The sequence below is a fragment of the Lates calcarifer genome, linkage group LG7_1 (assembly GCF_001640805.2).
Source record: "Lates calcarifer isolate ASB-BC8 linkage group LG7_1, TLL_Latcal_v3, whole genome shotgun sequence".
In the NCBI taxonomy this organism is placed as follows: Eukaryota; Metazoa; Chordata; class Actinopteri; family Centropomidae; genus Lates; species Lates calcarifer.
The window spans coordinates 7,415,547-7,433,134 of NC_066839.1; the positions used below are offsets into that span (position 1 = coordinate 7,415,547).

At 41.8% G+C, this 17,588-nt stretch overlaps 1 protein-coding gene across 1 annotated transcript in view; it reads left to right on the forward strand.

Annotated features, from left to right (window-relative positions):
- The first annotated feature begins 8,260 nt into the window (after positions 1-8,260).
- Positions 8,261-17,588, forward strand: part of fut8b (fucosyltransferase 8b (alpha (1,6) fucosyltransferase)) — a 78,442-nt gene continuing 69,114 nt past the window's right edge. Inside the window, 1 exon segment of the mRNA XM_051071815.1 lies at positions 8,261-8,378. The gene's annotated coding sequence lies outside the window, so the exon portion shown is untranslated.

Sequence of the window (17,588 nt, forward strand, 5' to 3'; positions counted from 1 at the left end):
TGTCCGATACACCAATCAACCACAAAATTTGTTCTACCGGTGTTAATGTTGTGGCCAATCGGTGTATGTACACTGTATTGTGTGACAGTATATCATTTTAAAAATTTAAAGTATATTTACAGTGATATTCTCTCCTTGTTTCCACTGTACCAATGTATTTGCACCTCAGTCATCCTGCCATCTTTGCACTATGCTGTAAATATGGCACCATTCCAAACTGATGACAGTGGTGGTGGTGGTGGTGAGCAGTGAGAGTGGACTTAGATAGGCATGGTTAGAGAGGTATGTAGGAAACTGCAGTGAGAGCTGTTGTGTTGAGTCTCAGCTTCCTCCACTATGAGGAAACTCCAGTGACACCTGCTGGCAGCATGACAAACATCAGCAATCCTCCTGTAATCACAGAGTTTATCTAAATGTTGCAAACAGTAAGGCGTCACTTTCTTTGCTCAGTCAGTTTAACCACTGGGAACATTTACATATCCCTAGAGGCGTCTCCATGGGCGCCCCCAGTGAGACAGCAAACATGACATGAAATAGCACAGTACATAGGGATTACAGAGTACACATAATAACACAAAGGATTTCACAGAGTGTAATCCGTGCATACAGTCCACTACAACATGCACTTTAAATGTAATGACCAACATGTATGGGTGCTGATGTGGCCCGCTGGATTTACAGTGCTACACAGGATTTCGAGTAGGCTGACACTGTGCAGATGTGATGTAACTGCTCCATCTAGTGTTTTAAAATGAGTAATGAATTAAAGGGAAATGTCACTGAGCATTAACGTTCCTAAAGGTTGCTTCCACATCCAAAAGCAGTTTGTTGTACATAAAGTGCATTTGGTGCAGATCCTAATATTTTATGTGGCAGTTGTTTTACAGCTGTAATTAGAATAAATGGGGGCTGTGACCTAATAAAATTTGCTGGGTATGCGAAGAGGCTGTTTGCACCCTAGATGATTTAGAGGGCCCAGGACTGGACATGGGGTCTGAAATATGACATGAATCAATAGATATTTATTATGCCAGAAGTTGAAATGTTTGTTTTATTGTACCAGACCAATATGAGAATATTTACTTTCATCAAGATTGAGTAGTTTGCCTTGCGGGTCGTGGTGTTAAAGGTCATTATACTGTAGATTCAGGACCTGCCTTCACATGTTGCATCAGCACAGTAACAAAAACTCTTTTCCAGAGTTACAGTATTAATGAACAAGGACTGCTCAGATCCATACATCAAGAAGACAAAATGTGTTATTTCAATTTCTGCTGAATAAGCTCAAGACCTGTTAATGGCTACCTTGTAAAGTTGAGATTCAGTTTCCTATTCTATCTCAGAATGAGAAGACAAATGCTTTGTAAAAGGGGTGAGAAGGAGGCTATCTGTGTCGATCTAAAACAACAATCCCTGAACAGAAGGACTAATCATGTCACCAATTATAAGGTACTAACTATACCATCCTCACATGACCTCACAACTTAATTCATGTGACTCCAATCAAATGACTGCCATGTAACGACTCTCATGTGACCTCAAGATGTGAACAACGCCCAGGTGATGAAATACCCAGGAATGTCCTTTTTAAAAACATTAACATGTGTTTAAAATGACAAATTATCTATGTTGATTTTCCATACTTTTGGTAGCTTTCATTTCAAACACTATAAAGTTCATCTCTGTAAAAACTAACAATGTAACATCATTTTCCAATTAAATACTGAAGAATGTGGCTGTATTGACTGAGCAGAACTGAAAATTAGACAACATTTGCAAGAGTTGGCAGGAGATCACTGTTATCAAGCTAAATTGGAAAGAGCTGGGTAATTATAAAGTGAACTTCCTTTCTTTATATTTTATTTTATCAGTTTTTCAATTTCTAAGGTAATATGTTACCTTTTAATCCTAAATTGAAAACAAAGCTTTTTAGGAAATTTACACCTTAGTGAACAAGTTGGCCTACTAAACTGGAGGCCCCCAGGGATCACATGCTGCATTTGCATGCATATGTACCGTGAAATGTGGCATGAAATTCTTGACATGCACAAAATGTAACTCAGCATCCAAAGTGTCATGGAGTTCACAAAGTAAATAAAGTGTAATAATAACAGAGTATAATTAGTGTATCAATACCAGAGTAATTTGCAATGCTTGGGGGAAAATGCACTTTTGAGACACTAATCCAACAATAACAAAAAATAAATAAATAAACTGGCAATGCTAAGCAAAGTGTTAAAAAAAAAAAAATCCTTGATCCACCACTGCGTAGCCCTGCTGACAAACTAACAAAACAGGTGAAAACATAACCACCTTGGTGGAAGTAACAAAAATACAAACACAGAACAAATAAATTGAAATTAAAACTCATTAGCATCACCATTCTTATAGTATACATATAGATTCCTGCAAAGAGTCACTACATATCTGTGGTGTTACAAGTACAGCCTGGCAAGGCATTGGTTATCCTACCTTTCCTCATACATAAAATTTCTTATCACTGTCTGACATATGGGTGCATTCCTGTTGACCAATATGTGATTATCACTATAAAATCTTCACACAAATAGAGGGCTCCTCATGCCATTACCGGAAGCCACTGGAAGTCTCTGCATACTTCTCCTTTGATACCTACACCACAGCTGAGCAGTTGCATACACAATAAGGCAAATATTTGCAAAATTATATGTAAAATAATGCAATGATGAACTGTGCTACGTTGCCATGTACTACATCAGACAAAATCTTAATGACTAAACACAAGGTGTAAACATATAATCATGATGCAGTTCCACCAAAAATCAATATACAGTAACTATAAATTACTGCCCAGCTCAACATTGCTGATAATATAATACTACACAAAGCTTCACTCACTTGATGTCAATACAGGATTTAATCAGCTGCAGGGCAACTTCAAAGCAGACAAAGCCTTGCACAGTGCACTCTAGTGAATCAAGCATCGTGCAACTGCTTGTCATTATCTCCAATAAATTATAAGCAAATGCTTTATTTTCTATCCAAACCCATCACTTTCTCATAGTATAAACCTAAATTACACTACCTGGCTGCTGCAATTGACACACTGTAACTAAACAGAAACCACTGCTTGGTAACCAATTTGCAAAGCACTGATGATACAGCATAACAAACTGCTGCGCTGCTCATTAAACCAGCAATAAACATTAAAGAGGCCATTACTGAGCAAGCTGTCTTACCTTGAAGCAGGTGTTTGTTCTTTGCCTTCCTCTGTTTAGAAGCATCCATCAAATTCCAGGGCACTAAGCAGACTTATCTTTGTATTAGTTCACTCTTTTGGCTAAATAGCCAAACCTGAAAACAAAAAGCTCTAACAATGGTTTACCACATGTCAGTTGATTCCTTCTTTAGAAAATGTTGTCCCTAGTAGAATTAATATGTAACTTTCTCCCCATAAGACTCTGTGTTTTAAACCCCCTGACTTTTGCTAAAAGTGCATGCATTTTCACCATCTTCTTTACAGTTATTGTTCTAGTTGTCAGTTTCTTTGTTTACTGAAAATACATGTGTCAGTTTCCACCAATGACAGTTTGGTCCATGGTGTAATTGCATTGCTTGGTTGCAATGTGGAGCTGATAATGACAGACATACAGCATACTATATGTACAATATCATTATTATGATTATCTGACTTGTTTTGTATATACTTCATGCACTGTTTATGCACTGTATTGTTGCTGTTCATGTAAGTCTATATTAAAACGGCTACAGCTAAGTTTTCTCTGCCGGCTATGCCGGAGCTAGCTGCTTAGCATGCTAATTTTAGTAGAAGAAAAGAAGTGATAGAACTAGAGGCAAAATGCTAATGTTGGCTGTGTAGTAATATCAAAAACTTACAAATAGTTCCTTTAACTTTCTCTTGAAAAGCTGACAGAAGGTATGGGGATTGGAATGAATAAGGGTATGACAAGGATGGAGTTGAGTAAATGCAAAGGAATGTCTATTTTTTTGTGTGTTTGTTTTTCCATATAGATTTTCCAAATTGTCAAACAAAACCATTCAACCTCCACTGAGCACCAACTTCTTAAGAAGGGACAGTTACCATGGGTCTCATGAAGTGTCTTAATCAGACCCTTTATGCCCATTCTTTCTTCAGTATTCTAATTTCTTAAAAGTTTAATTTCAGTACAAACAGTGCAATACTCTTTTAAGGCTTCAGTCGCCTCATAGTTTTATTATATTTATTTATTTTCATAGACCTCACTCACCATTACAGAGTAACTTTGCCTGGAATGCTTAATTTACACTGTTTCTACAAGGTCCAGACCAGTCCAGGCTTCCACTGTTGCTACTGTTCATTAAATAATGTAGGTAGGATTTCACTATTTACAGTCACAGCAACAGTGATATTGTCTGTAGTAGCCAGTCTCTGTGCTGAACAGGGAATCAAGTCAATCCAGAATACAGTGTCTCACACTGTATTCTTCACAGTGTTTGCATTTAACAATTCTTTAGTGAATCAATGACAAATTGTTTGTATCTGCAAGTCCCCCGTGATACAAACACAAGCATTAAATGTTCCCCACAGTATGAACAGTTGGATCATACTTAAGATTCCAATCTAGTGCTTCTCCTCCAGGTATTCAACCTTGGACTAATGCCCCAGCTCCATTAATTATTTTGTATGAGGAGTTAAGGTTCACAAGATCTTGTTTTCCTAATGAACGTGCAGGATGTTATTATCCCCAAAATGCTGTTCTTCTCCCAGTCTCTCTAGCCAGAACTGATGTAGGAATGTTGCAATTACATGTTATGAATATAAGATCATAGACTGCTTAGCACCAGGATGGCCATGAAATATATTTCATAATTAAAATGTGTCACATTCATAAAATGTTTTGTAACATGGAATACATTTTGGAAATACATCCAAACTGTCACAACAATGCATTCCTTCCAGTGTTACAAATTTGATGTAGTAATGATATTCTAATGATGCTCTAATTATATTATAATTAGTCTGTTTCATTTTGTTTGCTTCATAGCATGCGATGCATTTTGTGGCATGAAAAGTGACACTTGCCTCAATATATATTTGTCCTTGAAGATCTCTGAATCCCTGCCCACATCTTAGATTTTTTTCTGGAAATGAAATAGCACTGACGTCTGATTATCAGGCTTGATTTGCATACAAAGTGCTGCATCTGACCGTCTGTGCTCCATATAATCCATACTGGTTCTATGTATTCCCACCCTAGCTTTTCCTTCAGATGAGTAGAGTTCATGTGTTCTCCTTTAGAAATCCCTCACTCAGTATCTCAATCTGAAAAGGTCAACAAAGACAAAAAGGTCAGGCGTGATCGAGCTGCCTCCGCCCTGCTGAGAGCAGCGCTGATGATGATATCACAGCTGGCAGACAAAATTCCCTTGTGTATGTGGTTAGGAAGGTGGGGATGGGATGTAGGATGGTGGGTGGATGAATAAAGGGTGTAGGGGGTTAACCAGACAGATGAGTTGTTTTCCTGGGCATGAAATTAGCCTGGTTGATGAAACAAAACTGAAAGGTCTTGTGAGTCATATTTTCTCTTTTAATGGTCACCTACTCTACCAAGAAAATGACTCTGACTGTGTTATCCCCTCCCCTCCTAGAGGCAGTGCACTGTATCCTTTAAACCACATGGTGGCGCTACTGCACCACCTTTAGGAGTCAGAACCCACTAAGTAAGATGGAAAATATTTGTGAGCTAAATGTAGGTGGGGGTTGTTATTGTGATTCAGCTCCTCACCACGGGAGTGAGACCTCTCAGAGGCGAGCTAGATATTTTTCAAAGATGGATGGTGAAGCAACAACAAATGAAAAGCCTTTGGGTATTGTGAATTTGATTTAGTGGCTTAATTCTCAAGTGAGTCTGAAAAAGAGGAGGGGTAGAAAAACATCCATATTTAGTAGTTCACAGAGAGTGGTACAGTAAATTACATGTTCAAGGGCAACAAATTGCTACCTGAAAGCCTGTTTACTGTTACACAGAGCCTGTCCAAATACACACTTACACACCTGGTTTGGCTTTACTTTTGCTCGGTTTTGCTTTTCTTTTGCTTGGAGACATACTTGACCCCAACTCAGGTCAACACTTAACATGGACAAAATGCATGTTTATGCATACTAAATAGCAGCTACTTCAATAATATGCCTCTTTTGGTATGGCAAAGCATACAAGATATTTATCTTTGTTGAGTCGGCTACAAGTTAATGAACTCATGCTGCATAAAGTTGACCAGCTCAAATTAAAATGAATGTCATGTAATCTGGACCATGACTGTGAAATACTGAATAAGCAGGTCTTCACAGGAAGACTGCTGAGTGCGATTAAGCGCAGCCTTCACAACAGTGGTTTACAGCAGTGTGACTGATGACTTGGTCTGAAGCCCTGACCACTTAGTTACGCTGTTTAAAAATGTAAATGGATGAGCTCTGCACGAGAATTATATCATTTTTATCTTATATAGATGATCAACTACTCAAAAAGCTTTAGTGTAGAGTTATAAATTGCATTATTAGAATAAAGACTTTTAGTTTCAGGTCGTTAGAAATCTGGTTCTGCCACCTCTCCTAAATTTCTGCCACCCAGTGACCTGACTTTTATTTGTAGTGCTCATAGCTCTAGAAGTCACTGCTTTTACTTTCAATCTCTTTGTTTTACCTCACACACTTCTTATCATCACTGTGTGTCTTGCAATAACTGAGGTTTATTGTCTGGTAATATCCTCTTCCTCTACCTTTTTCCTCCTCTACCATCACCACTGTATGCCTAACTACAACGCTTACCCTGACCAAAAACCCCAGACTTCTGCATGACAGTTTACTTTCTGAACACTGTGTGTTTTGTCCAAAAGTCCCACATTGTGATTGTGATTATTAAAAGTACATATGCACACAAGCAGTGAATTTAAATAAATACTGTAAGTCTGCTCAGTTTTACTCAAACTGTTATTACAACTAACCCAAGATATGTTGTCTGATGTAATGCTCTACAAAGCCGAGTAAGTCCTCTCTCATGAATCACGTAAACATTGGGAACATTCCTTATTGTGTGATTGGGCAACGCAGTCACTTTCAATATGAGTGAGGACTGATGACATTATATTCGGTGGAGATGTGGCCGAGAGGCTCTGCCCCGCACCGATGCTATGGCAGTCTGAAGGTCGGGGGGAAATGTGCCCTCCATTGCCTCGGTGGTACCGGGTCTGTCAGTGTATGAGAGCCCGACTGCAGTACACCAACCTGACACTGGTGCGCGCACTGCAGCTTCCACTACATCCAACTCCCACCAGTCTACATCAGTCCGAGTCAAGGCAGCCAGCGAGAGCCAGATACGATTAGGAAGTCACACCACTGTACCTTCAAAATAAATGATACTAAACAAGTACGTAGCTATGTGGTGGAGCATAGTTATTTGATTTAAATCGGGTCCCCATCAATACGTCTGGACACAGAAAAGGAACGGCAATATTTACGTAGCAACTCATACAGGCAAGTAAAACTGTATTACACATGGCATGGATGTATTTTAGCTATTTGATATAGGCCTACTTATGAAAATTTGGCATAAAATCAAAATTAAAATTAACTCAGCAAATAGACAAAAACGACGAGCAGAAAAGGAAATAAAAAAGGAAAATAAAAGACTTGTTTGGGCAGAAGTGGAGAGAAGGCATAGCCTATGTTAAATGCATGACTCAAATGAAATAACTTCACCAAGTACAAAATGGAAAGCTGAAGTTTGTTTCCTTCAGACTGAAGTATACCCCACACCTAGTTGAAGGTCAACAAACGATAACGAAATGTACAGTGCATGGTACAGTCATGTGTCGTTATTTGTAGTACTGCCACAGACACAGAATTTATGTCTATGTAAAGTATGATAATCAGAGTAGCCTATAGTCATCACATTCGTAACTAAAATAACATTGTATTAAGAAGTTACTGTACTTGGTCACTACGCATGCTATTATTTTGAAAAACCGTGACAGGATGTTGTGTCTCTCCCCTCTCTAGTCTGCTTTGATACCGGCCATCCAGCAGATCCCCACAGAGCAGCCTCGACTGCCGTATTCAGAGAACCCCGCTCCCCTAGTTCCTGTTTCCGCCGCAACCTTTCCACTCAGTTTTCTGGAGCAACAAATCTCGGCTGCCCCTGCGTCAGACCCAGCCTCTCGCAGCCCCGGTCGGATGCCGCTGGAGGCCGGTGTACCACGTCAAGGTAGGTGATAACAACCCTGCTGCATGGCGGAAATGTACGAGCTACGGAGGCAGAGCTCAGCCCACAGATTTCCCCGCTACATCCCCGGCCTGTTGACTGCGTCGCTGCTGAGATCACTGTGACCAGATAGCGGTCACGGTAGGTAGGAATATCTGGTCCCGTTATATCAGCGCCGTTACTCGGGATTTCATCGCTCCGCTTAAGATGGACGTTGGCTCGACACTTAACATACGTTTCATCCACACAAACTACCCCGCGTCCTCCTTTGTTGCTTTATCGCGTTGAGAACAGCAAGTGGGCATGTTCAAAACAATTTGGTGTACAGTGTGTCCGCGTAACAGCCAGGTTAGTTAGCCTGAAATATATTTTTTAAGACCGCAGCGTTACCTGGACCGGGCTGTGTGAATGAACGGACATTTAAGTGGTTTAATGTAAAGGCGAAAGGCATCAAGAGTGCTAGAGGCGTGTAGCCTATAAGCTAGCTGCGTTTGTTTTCTGTTTGTCGTGGGCATATATGAGTTCATACCGTTAAATGAGAGTGAAATGCGTTTGACCTCCACCCTCGCGCACACACACAACATGAACATAAAGACACATGACATGGGGGCGGGGGGTGTTTGACAAGTGTATATGTGTGTGTGTGTGTGTATTCCTCAGTGTCTTTTTCCTTCATTGTGTTTTATGCGTGGCGGGCAGACAAAGCTGCCTGTGTTTCAGCCTCAGTGCACCGCTGCCTAGTATCAGGAATTGCTTTGTAATAATCACCACAGCCAGGCGTGCGTTTGTTTTCAGGATCTGGAGGTGTGGTTAATGTGTAATAAGTCCCTCTGATATGTGATTATGAAATTAAGCTCTAGTCTGTGCTTACAACAAGGACAGTCAGAGAGGGGAGCCGGCAGAGTGGTATATACTTCCTGTCCTCTCTTCTGTCTCTACACCTTTTACAACACTGATGATGATATAGGTGGCAGCACCCACATACAGAGATAGTGTTTGTGGTTCTGTGTTCAGTGTAGCTCAATTGATTCAAGTCTGGCTTCAGTGCTGGTAAAGTTAGATGTTCATTTCCCAGCAGGGGCACCCATTAGAAGGATGTCTGCCTTCATAATGTTGTAATAAATGTGCATAATATTGTTATGATCTCAGAAGCAAAGCAAAAAATCAAAGCTCATCTGGGAACAGTATGATGTAAGTCTCTTTTTAAACTTATTTAATATGACACATTCTATGGAAAATAACTTCAATATCTTATTGCTATCTCAAGAAATTGATTTGTGATCTGTAGTATTTCATAACACTTAATGTCTGCTGCTGTTATTACAAGACGTATTTCAACTCTGTCAAGCACATGATTTTTCTTTCTTTGACAGCATATTGTCTGACAGTAAATTATTAGCTCATATTGTTGTATAGTGTGCAACAATTATCCCCAAGTTTCGATCCATTTGCAGCCAATATCCATTGTGTTCTCGTTTGAATTGTAGTTGCTGGCAAGGGAGAAACTCAACACCTATGGACAGCTAATGCATCATTAATGTTATCTAATAAAGTCAGCCCTGGTAACTGGAAGCAGATTGATTGAGTTAGTAGCCCTAATCCATTCATGAATAAGTAAACAGCCATATATATTGCGGTGACAGCAGTCTTTGCCACAGCAGGGGGGAGCTCTGTCTTGGGTTCCAGTGGGGGGGGGGACTGTGCCGCCTTAGATAGATGCCTTGTTTGAATTTGAACTGCTTTAAACTGTCAGGGGCCAATTATTTTACATAAAGCAAAGTGACTCATGCTTTGGCAAGAATTTGCTTTGATCTGGGCTTTGCCATTTTTGGAATGAATAGACATAGCCATGGGTGGACTCATTTATATCAGCCAAGTACAAATAATAACATCAGAGCAGCTCATTCCAGGCGTGATTTTTGATGAAGCGCTAAAATCAAATAGTAGTGATAATACTCAAACTAACACTTGGAATTTATTTGGCAGGTTTGCAAGTTTTTGCAGAATGCCTCTCAGATTGTGTTGTTTCTAGTTGTTGAGTTGATTGCATTGGACAAATGTTGCATTTACTACCATGTACCAACTTTAACACATGATACCACATCTATTATACAGGAGATTGTGCTTTCTAGAGAAGTAGCCCCCCCTGCCCGCTCTCACTTGAGCTGATCTATTTTCTCTCCCGCCCCCCCCCTCTTGTTTCCCTCCCTCCCCCTCCCACCATTTCTCTGTTTGGTTTAGTGCAGCAATCCACTGCCAAGTGGAGTTTTATTTAAAATAGCAGTTGGATTTGTTTTTCATTTCAATTCTGTCTGCAATACCAACCTGTCACCTGCACAGCAAGTGCCTCTGTTTGCATGAAAAGCCATTCTAATTTCAAGCATCACAGTGTTTTGGCTCAGTGTACAGTGTGTGTATAATGCTTGATATTGGCTTCAGTGTGATGTGTATACATCCCCTTTTTGCACCCTGTTGTCCCAGATATATCCTTAGAACGTCAGACGAATGAGAAGAGAAAGCTGAATAGAGCTATGGAGGAAACAAACAACACATTTTGAAGGCATGTTCCCAGTTTGGGGGCCTCCTGCTACAAAACACAAAGAACACTGAAGTGAAGAGGCTATGCAAGACGCAGTAACAATGCTACCAAAAGAGGAAGGCTCATCTGCTAGCATTGTTTTGTTGGTATTGTTAATCTCTGTGCAGGGTATTTCTGCTCCAAAATTCCACACAGTGTACTGTAAATAGAGCTGAAGTCATTGTAAAGAAGCTTTTGCCTTTGTTGCTCCTGCTTTGAGGAAGGGAGAAATTGAAATTATTATATATGGATATAATAACGCCCACTATTTCTGAGCCTTATAGTGAAAGACTTGGTCTGTGAAGACAAGAAAGAGTAGCTATTTCATGCAAGTGGTTCAGTGAACAATCACTGTATGTCCAGTGTTGGCATTTGGCTGGCATTTATCCTGTGAAACTATAGTTTGGTGTCCGTTTTCTCCTTCCACCACCCTCCAGGCTTTTAAAGACACCAGTGAGGAGATATGAAAATAATCATTAACCTCTTAAGATGTTAATGACTGTGTGGAGGATCTTAATGATGTCTTGTGCATTAGGGTAAGGACTGTGGTGCTAACCAATTGCAGCTCATGTGCAGCAACATACCTGTAGTCTCTAGTTCCTCATAAGCTTGCAGAATGCAGCGTTTCTAAAGGGCAAAATCTGTAGGAAAAAGGCCTTTGTGCCATCACACTCATACTGCTCTCATGCTGCCAGAGGGCCATTATTATCTGTATTGTAAGACAGAGTGTCTGTCTAGTGATCGTACGAGCCAATCACAGGGCGAGTGTGGGGCAGGTTTCCATGGAGAAAACCGGGCCGGGCCGTGAGGCTGCTGAAGCTCAGCTTGAACAGGCTAGCCTGATCCAGACTGATAGCTTTCTCCAGCAGCAGAAAAAGAAAAGGCCCCAGAAGGCCTGCCCTGCTGTCTGCCTGCCTGAATGTCTTGCTGCTTTGCTACCTGTCTTACTTAGCTGAATGTCTAAAGACAGGGTGGAAGGAGAGGAGATCTGAAAAGAAATTCAGTCAGACAGGCACAATAGGAGCTTGGCCCGATAGCCATGCTGCATCAGATTGGATTTGTGTAGGAACTGGATCTAGATCACATAATGCCTTAACCACAGCTGTCTAGGGTGGGTGTGGAGGATATTTGAATGTGTGCTGGGTTTGGGTTGAGGGCTAGCTCTGAGTGCGCCCTGTCCCTTTTACTGTTGTTGTGACCAGTCAGAGATCCTGACCTGGACTTCCCCCCAAAGAGTGTGCTACCCCGGCTCTGTTTGGCCCTGCAGGGAGGCTGCCCAGCCTGCAGTGCACTCACATCAGAGAGGATGTGTATTTGCGTGTGTGTGCTTATGTGTGCTTGCTTTTGCTGTATCTTGGGGAGTTATTGCTGCTGCAGCCTGAGCTGGGAAGTGGGTCTTACGACATTTCTTCTCGGCTCATTGGAGCCGTCCAGAAATAGGCATGTACCCATCCACATGCAGCACTTAAATTCTCTCCTTCCCTTTTTTTTCCTCTTTCAGTAGGAGGCACTTAACTGCCCCTTGTTGCACAGCCTCCTGTGTGCCTTTGCATTAATCTGTATCTCTGTATTACATATACTCTATATATTTGTATTTATACTTATATATACACCTCTACTTATCTGTGTATTTATTCTAGTTTTTCTACTGTGTCTTTGTGAATGTTTGGCACTAAGACAAGAGGAATGCAGTGAAGTTTGCGGCACCTCCTCTCCAGGAGGAACTGAATTCACATGGGTATGACACATAGTGAGAATTTTTAGCTCGTTAGAAGTTGCTGAGCGACTCACCGTGGGACACAATCACCCCCGTCGCCCTTGCTCCCTGCCAACTAACCACCCACCTACCCACAAAATCCCCTGATGTTCATTGCCCATGGCCCTTCAAACAGCCGTGTCAGCCCCTCTGAGTCCACAGCTCAGGCCAGGATCAGAGCATTCATGGAGGGCTGGAGGGATTCAGGGATGCTGCTAAAAATTCTCAGCCGCCTGACAAGATACTGCACTGTCTGGGTCTTATGTACCCCACAGCGTCTAACTTAAAACAGGATCTAAACCTACTTCTGTCTCTAAAGGGCTCTTTCTAGCATGGGAGCCCATTGAAAGTACAAACCCACACTAGTGGCATCCACGGATGGATGGGACAGAGATTTGGAGTGTAGAAGAGGCAGATGGGTACGGAGGGGAAATTAGGAAAGAAGAGAGAGGTAGTAATTGGGACAGCTGTGCAGCTTGAGGCACAGTCAGTCAGATCACCCACCTCTTGCCCACCCCTCCACCCCCCACTCTCCCCACCCCAGAAAATGGGAGCCAGAGAGCCAGATGCTGGCCATTAGGATCACAGTGACAATCGCCCAAATTCATTCTGCGGCCAGGACACAGAATGCACAAGCCCACAAAGACACACACATAGGAATAGAAAAGAATATGACCATGAGCTCATCTGACAGAATGGGTGCATTTCCCACTCTTGGGTAGAAAGGTTGTGTGACAGGCCTGCCTCTGCATGAGGGTTTGTGGATATTATTCTGTTTTCAACAGGAAGCCCAAATTCCCATTCCACCTCTACCCACACACATTAGAATTATTGAATGGCCTCCATTTAGCCAGTGGTAGCTGATCCAGTACGGGCCAGTACTGGATGGCCCACGTGTGACCTGCACACAGGCCCTCAGAGGGTTCAACCTCAGGCCCCTGGAAAAAGGGACCTGGACCATGATGAAAGGGCCGCATTGTCTTTCTCACAGGCAGGGGGCTATTTGTGTTACTGTTGCCATTCCTGCTTTCTGGGGGGTTTGTTTGCAATGGTGTGGGTAGTGTTTGTGGATTTTTGCTGTTACACTATTGATCCTCAAGGGGTAAAGTCATCTGTGCGACCTCCACTGAGGGGGCAGAATGGAGGGTCAGCTACACAGTGTAGTCCTGAAGGAAGGGATTCAGTGTTTCACTTAGCACTAAGTACCCGCCCCCCTCAATGACAGTACCAAGTTCACAGGAGGTGAGGTGGTTAATGTGCATGTGTCCATCTCCATATCTCTCAAAGAGCTCATTGTAAGTGTGTGTGGCATGTGCAGTCTGTGTTACTCATGGTTGGCGGTGTAGGGCGGCGGCTGAGAGGATTGTGAGGGATCGTGGAGGATTGGCCTGATTGGATTTCCGTTGCAGGAGTCCTGTCACCTGGCCCAGCGTGGTGCTCTGGAAAACAGCAGGGCAGCAATCAGACAGCAGTCACACTGTGAATATACAGGAAAATCTGCATTCAGGCACTGAAGACACAAACACCCACTGTACAGAATAGAAGGATAAATGTCCTAATATCAAGCAGAAAACAGCTGCCAAATGCCTGATCCAGTTCTTTCTAAGAGGTGCTAATAAATATTCCCTTTATGGAAAAATCCACCTTCAGACTGTTAGAAATTAATGGTAGTGCTAAGTTTCTGGAACCATTTAACTGCTTGATGGTATTTTTCCAAAACTGACCAAATACAGAGCGTGTAATGTCATATTTTCCTGTATTTGACAATTCCAACTGTAAAATTCAAGTTTTTATATCCACCCCTCAGAGTCAAACAAAAAGGCTTTAATTTTGAACTCTTTAAATAATGATCACTTATTACACAGATGGACATGCATCATTAACCAGGCAGAGATGGTTAATTTCTCCAATAAGTAGCCTCAAAAGACCAGAATGCAGTGCAGCTACAAGACATTTTGTGTCCTGACAGTGGTGCACAACACTCTTAACTGCGGGAAAAAAGCTCTGATATGAATCTTTTTTTTTCCGCCCTACATATAGGTCTATAACCCACAGCCGAATAAACAGCTTGTTCCATTGAGCTTGTCGGGCTTTTTCTCTGGGGGTTGTTGAAAAGCACTCTGGGAAATATAGGAAATCACTAACTGAAGTCGAATTAGACAAGGAAGACTGAAGGAAAGTGGGTACAACAAAATAGTAATTATAACAATCGCAGAATAACTCCTGGAGTGCATTGTTCATCACATATTGATGATTTTCAACAGTGTAAGAGTATCTCAGGGTGGATTATTCTTTTTAGTTCTTTTCTCACAACTCTCCTTGAGGTGGATTTAATTGAGGACATTAGCAAAGGATCAGTGTGGTATTTTACAAAGAAGGTCTAGAATTTTAACCAGATAACTGAGTTGCTTTGAGTTGGGATGTATCCTGTCATTAATTGTATACAGCAGTACTATAGTAATATCTGCATTTTCACTGTACATACTGAGGGATCACAGAGGTGTTAAGTAGTGGACTACACTGTGATTCTCTCAGCTGACATTAATTCATACCTATTCAATTCAATCTGTTAGATCTAGATCTGCAAAATGTGGACAAAACATACCGCGCATCAGCATTATTTTGACATTTACTGCAGTTGCAATGCATTTGAAGAATAGATTTAGGTTTATATTAACTTAATAGACGTGAGTTGAAACATTTCCAGGAGCTTCTTCTTTGTAGGATTATGGGAATATCTCCCATTGGACCTCTCAGTGATGTCCAATCTCTTGTTGCTTAATGGTATTTCTGGGCATTAAGAAGTTGTGCATGCCAGAAAAGTCTCATTCCCAGTGTTTCAGTTATTGATCGAGTTATAAATATGAATTTATAATGCTCATGTTGCAGGCTTTGCATTATAGATATTGCATTCTTTGATACTGCAACATCAATATGAAATTTTCAGCCCTTGTAAAGTGCAGGCGGTGGGTGTTTGTAGGTTGCGCAGGACAGTTCCTATAAGTAATGTGCATGTCTTTTGAAAAGTAACACATATTACCCCCAAGACACCACAGACCTCTTTGGTTGCCAGGTGTTTTCCATCAAAAAGTGGCAAATTGATTTTTTTGGTTCCACATCGCTTCTAAAATAAATAATTGCAGAAGTGAAAAAAGGCTGTTCGTTCCTGTGTAAACCAAAACCATAATGTTAACAGTAAATTGAGCTGTACATTTGCTGGAAAGCTGTGTCTCATTATCTTTGTCACATGTCAGCCCCTGGCCTCTGCCATCTTTCCTGTAATGTCACAAATGCAGAACAGTTGCTTTAGAGATAATGTCTAGTAAGTAACTGACTTCTTCCTGTGTTACATCCGCTGTTGAGTGCTGTGTGGAAGTTGGCAATACAAGACTTGTAGTCTACACAGTGGTAGAACTTAAACCATCCATCTACAGTATATAGTCTATCTCAGTACAGAGCTAATGACTGTGGTTAAGTGTTCATCTGGTGTCTCTGAAGCATCTGTCAGACATAGTGTATCTGTACTTCAGCTGGTTACATGTGGGGAGCCAGCATGAGCCTGAGCCTCAAGATTTTGAGAGTGAGCAGCAGGAGGGTAATATGGTCTTTTGTTAGTTTAGAATTTGGGAAGTACAGTTGTTTCTTATCTGATGCTTTATGGGGCCCCATAATCCTCGGAAAGGGGCAAAATTACAAAACACCCTTTATTACTAAATGTTGCTTTCCCCCTCCATGTCTTTGTCCCTCTTTCTGTCCATCTGTGCTGTTTCTTAATTTCTGGTTTCTTTCAAGCTTGTGTCATAGAGGTCATTGGGTTAAAAATGATTGCAGCCATGACATCTTACTCTGCTAGTTTTGTAGGAATATACTGTGGTCTTTGCAAGACCTCTTGTCCAGACTCGATGTCTGTCTTTACCACCTGGTCAGATTCATAGACCACCTTTGCTTTACCACATCAGCTCTTTTCTATTACACATCCTGTTGCCTCTGCGAACTTGTTGATGCCCCTCAGTCCTCCTTCAACATTTATGAGAGTGGCAGCACTGGCATTCACCTGTGGCAGAGCCCTTGGCAAACCAGCATGAGACCATTTGCATCTGACATGCCTGTCATGTACCCCCAAGGGGGTTGTTGCAGCACATGGTGTTGTTTCCTCCCCTGCCTCTCTTTTCATGTTGTCGTCCTGGACCACAACCCCACTGCTCCTTACTGCCAGTGTCATAAATGCTGAGGGAACTGTAAAGGGCCTGCCTGGCAGACCCATTCCTCAGCTTTAGCTGTGGTCTGGGAGAGCTGTAACACCATGCCAGTCAGATATAAGAGCCCCTAATAGGACTCAGTGAGATGACACAGCAGTCCAATGCTTATTATGCTGTTGGAGCTGTGGGACACACGGCGAGAAAAGAGGAGGGAGAGAGCAAGTGACTGACCACATACCAAAAAACGTTGAAACATCCCTCACGGAAACAGCATGAAAGTGCGACAGAGGACTGGATAGACAGGATGGAGTTAGTCTGAACCAGTGGGATGTATTCTGTCTGTCTGTCTGTGGCCCTGAGCTAGTTTTGACGAGGATCGAGGAGACGCTCGTATGATGTCAGCCACACTACCAGGTTTTCAAATATGCGTCTGTAAAATAGCTGTGTGACAAGCCGCTCCAGAAACAGAAAACAGTCTCCCCTAGCCTGTTTTTTTTTTTTTTTTTCTTTGATCTTGTGACAACAGCAAAGAATTGAAGTTGGCACATCAACTCAGTGAGGAGCTTTAAACACCCGGCAAGAGCTTTGCCTCCTCACTTTGATTTGTGGAGTAAATTAAGGATTATTATAGATGAATCCGGTGTTATGGTTGTCCTCCAGCTCCTGATGTTTAAACAAAAACTAAAACAGTGCAACCACCTGAACTGCTGTGCTGTCACATCAGAGGATGAATGAGGCACGTTGCAACCCTGTATGGCGTACTTAGTCATCATTATTCCACATGCATAGCATTGAGAATGCGTTATTGAGAGTCATAC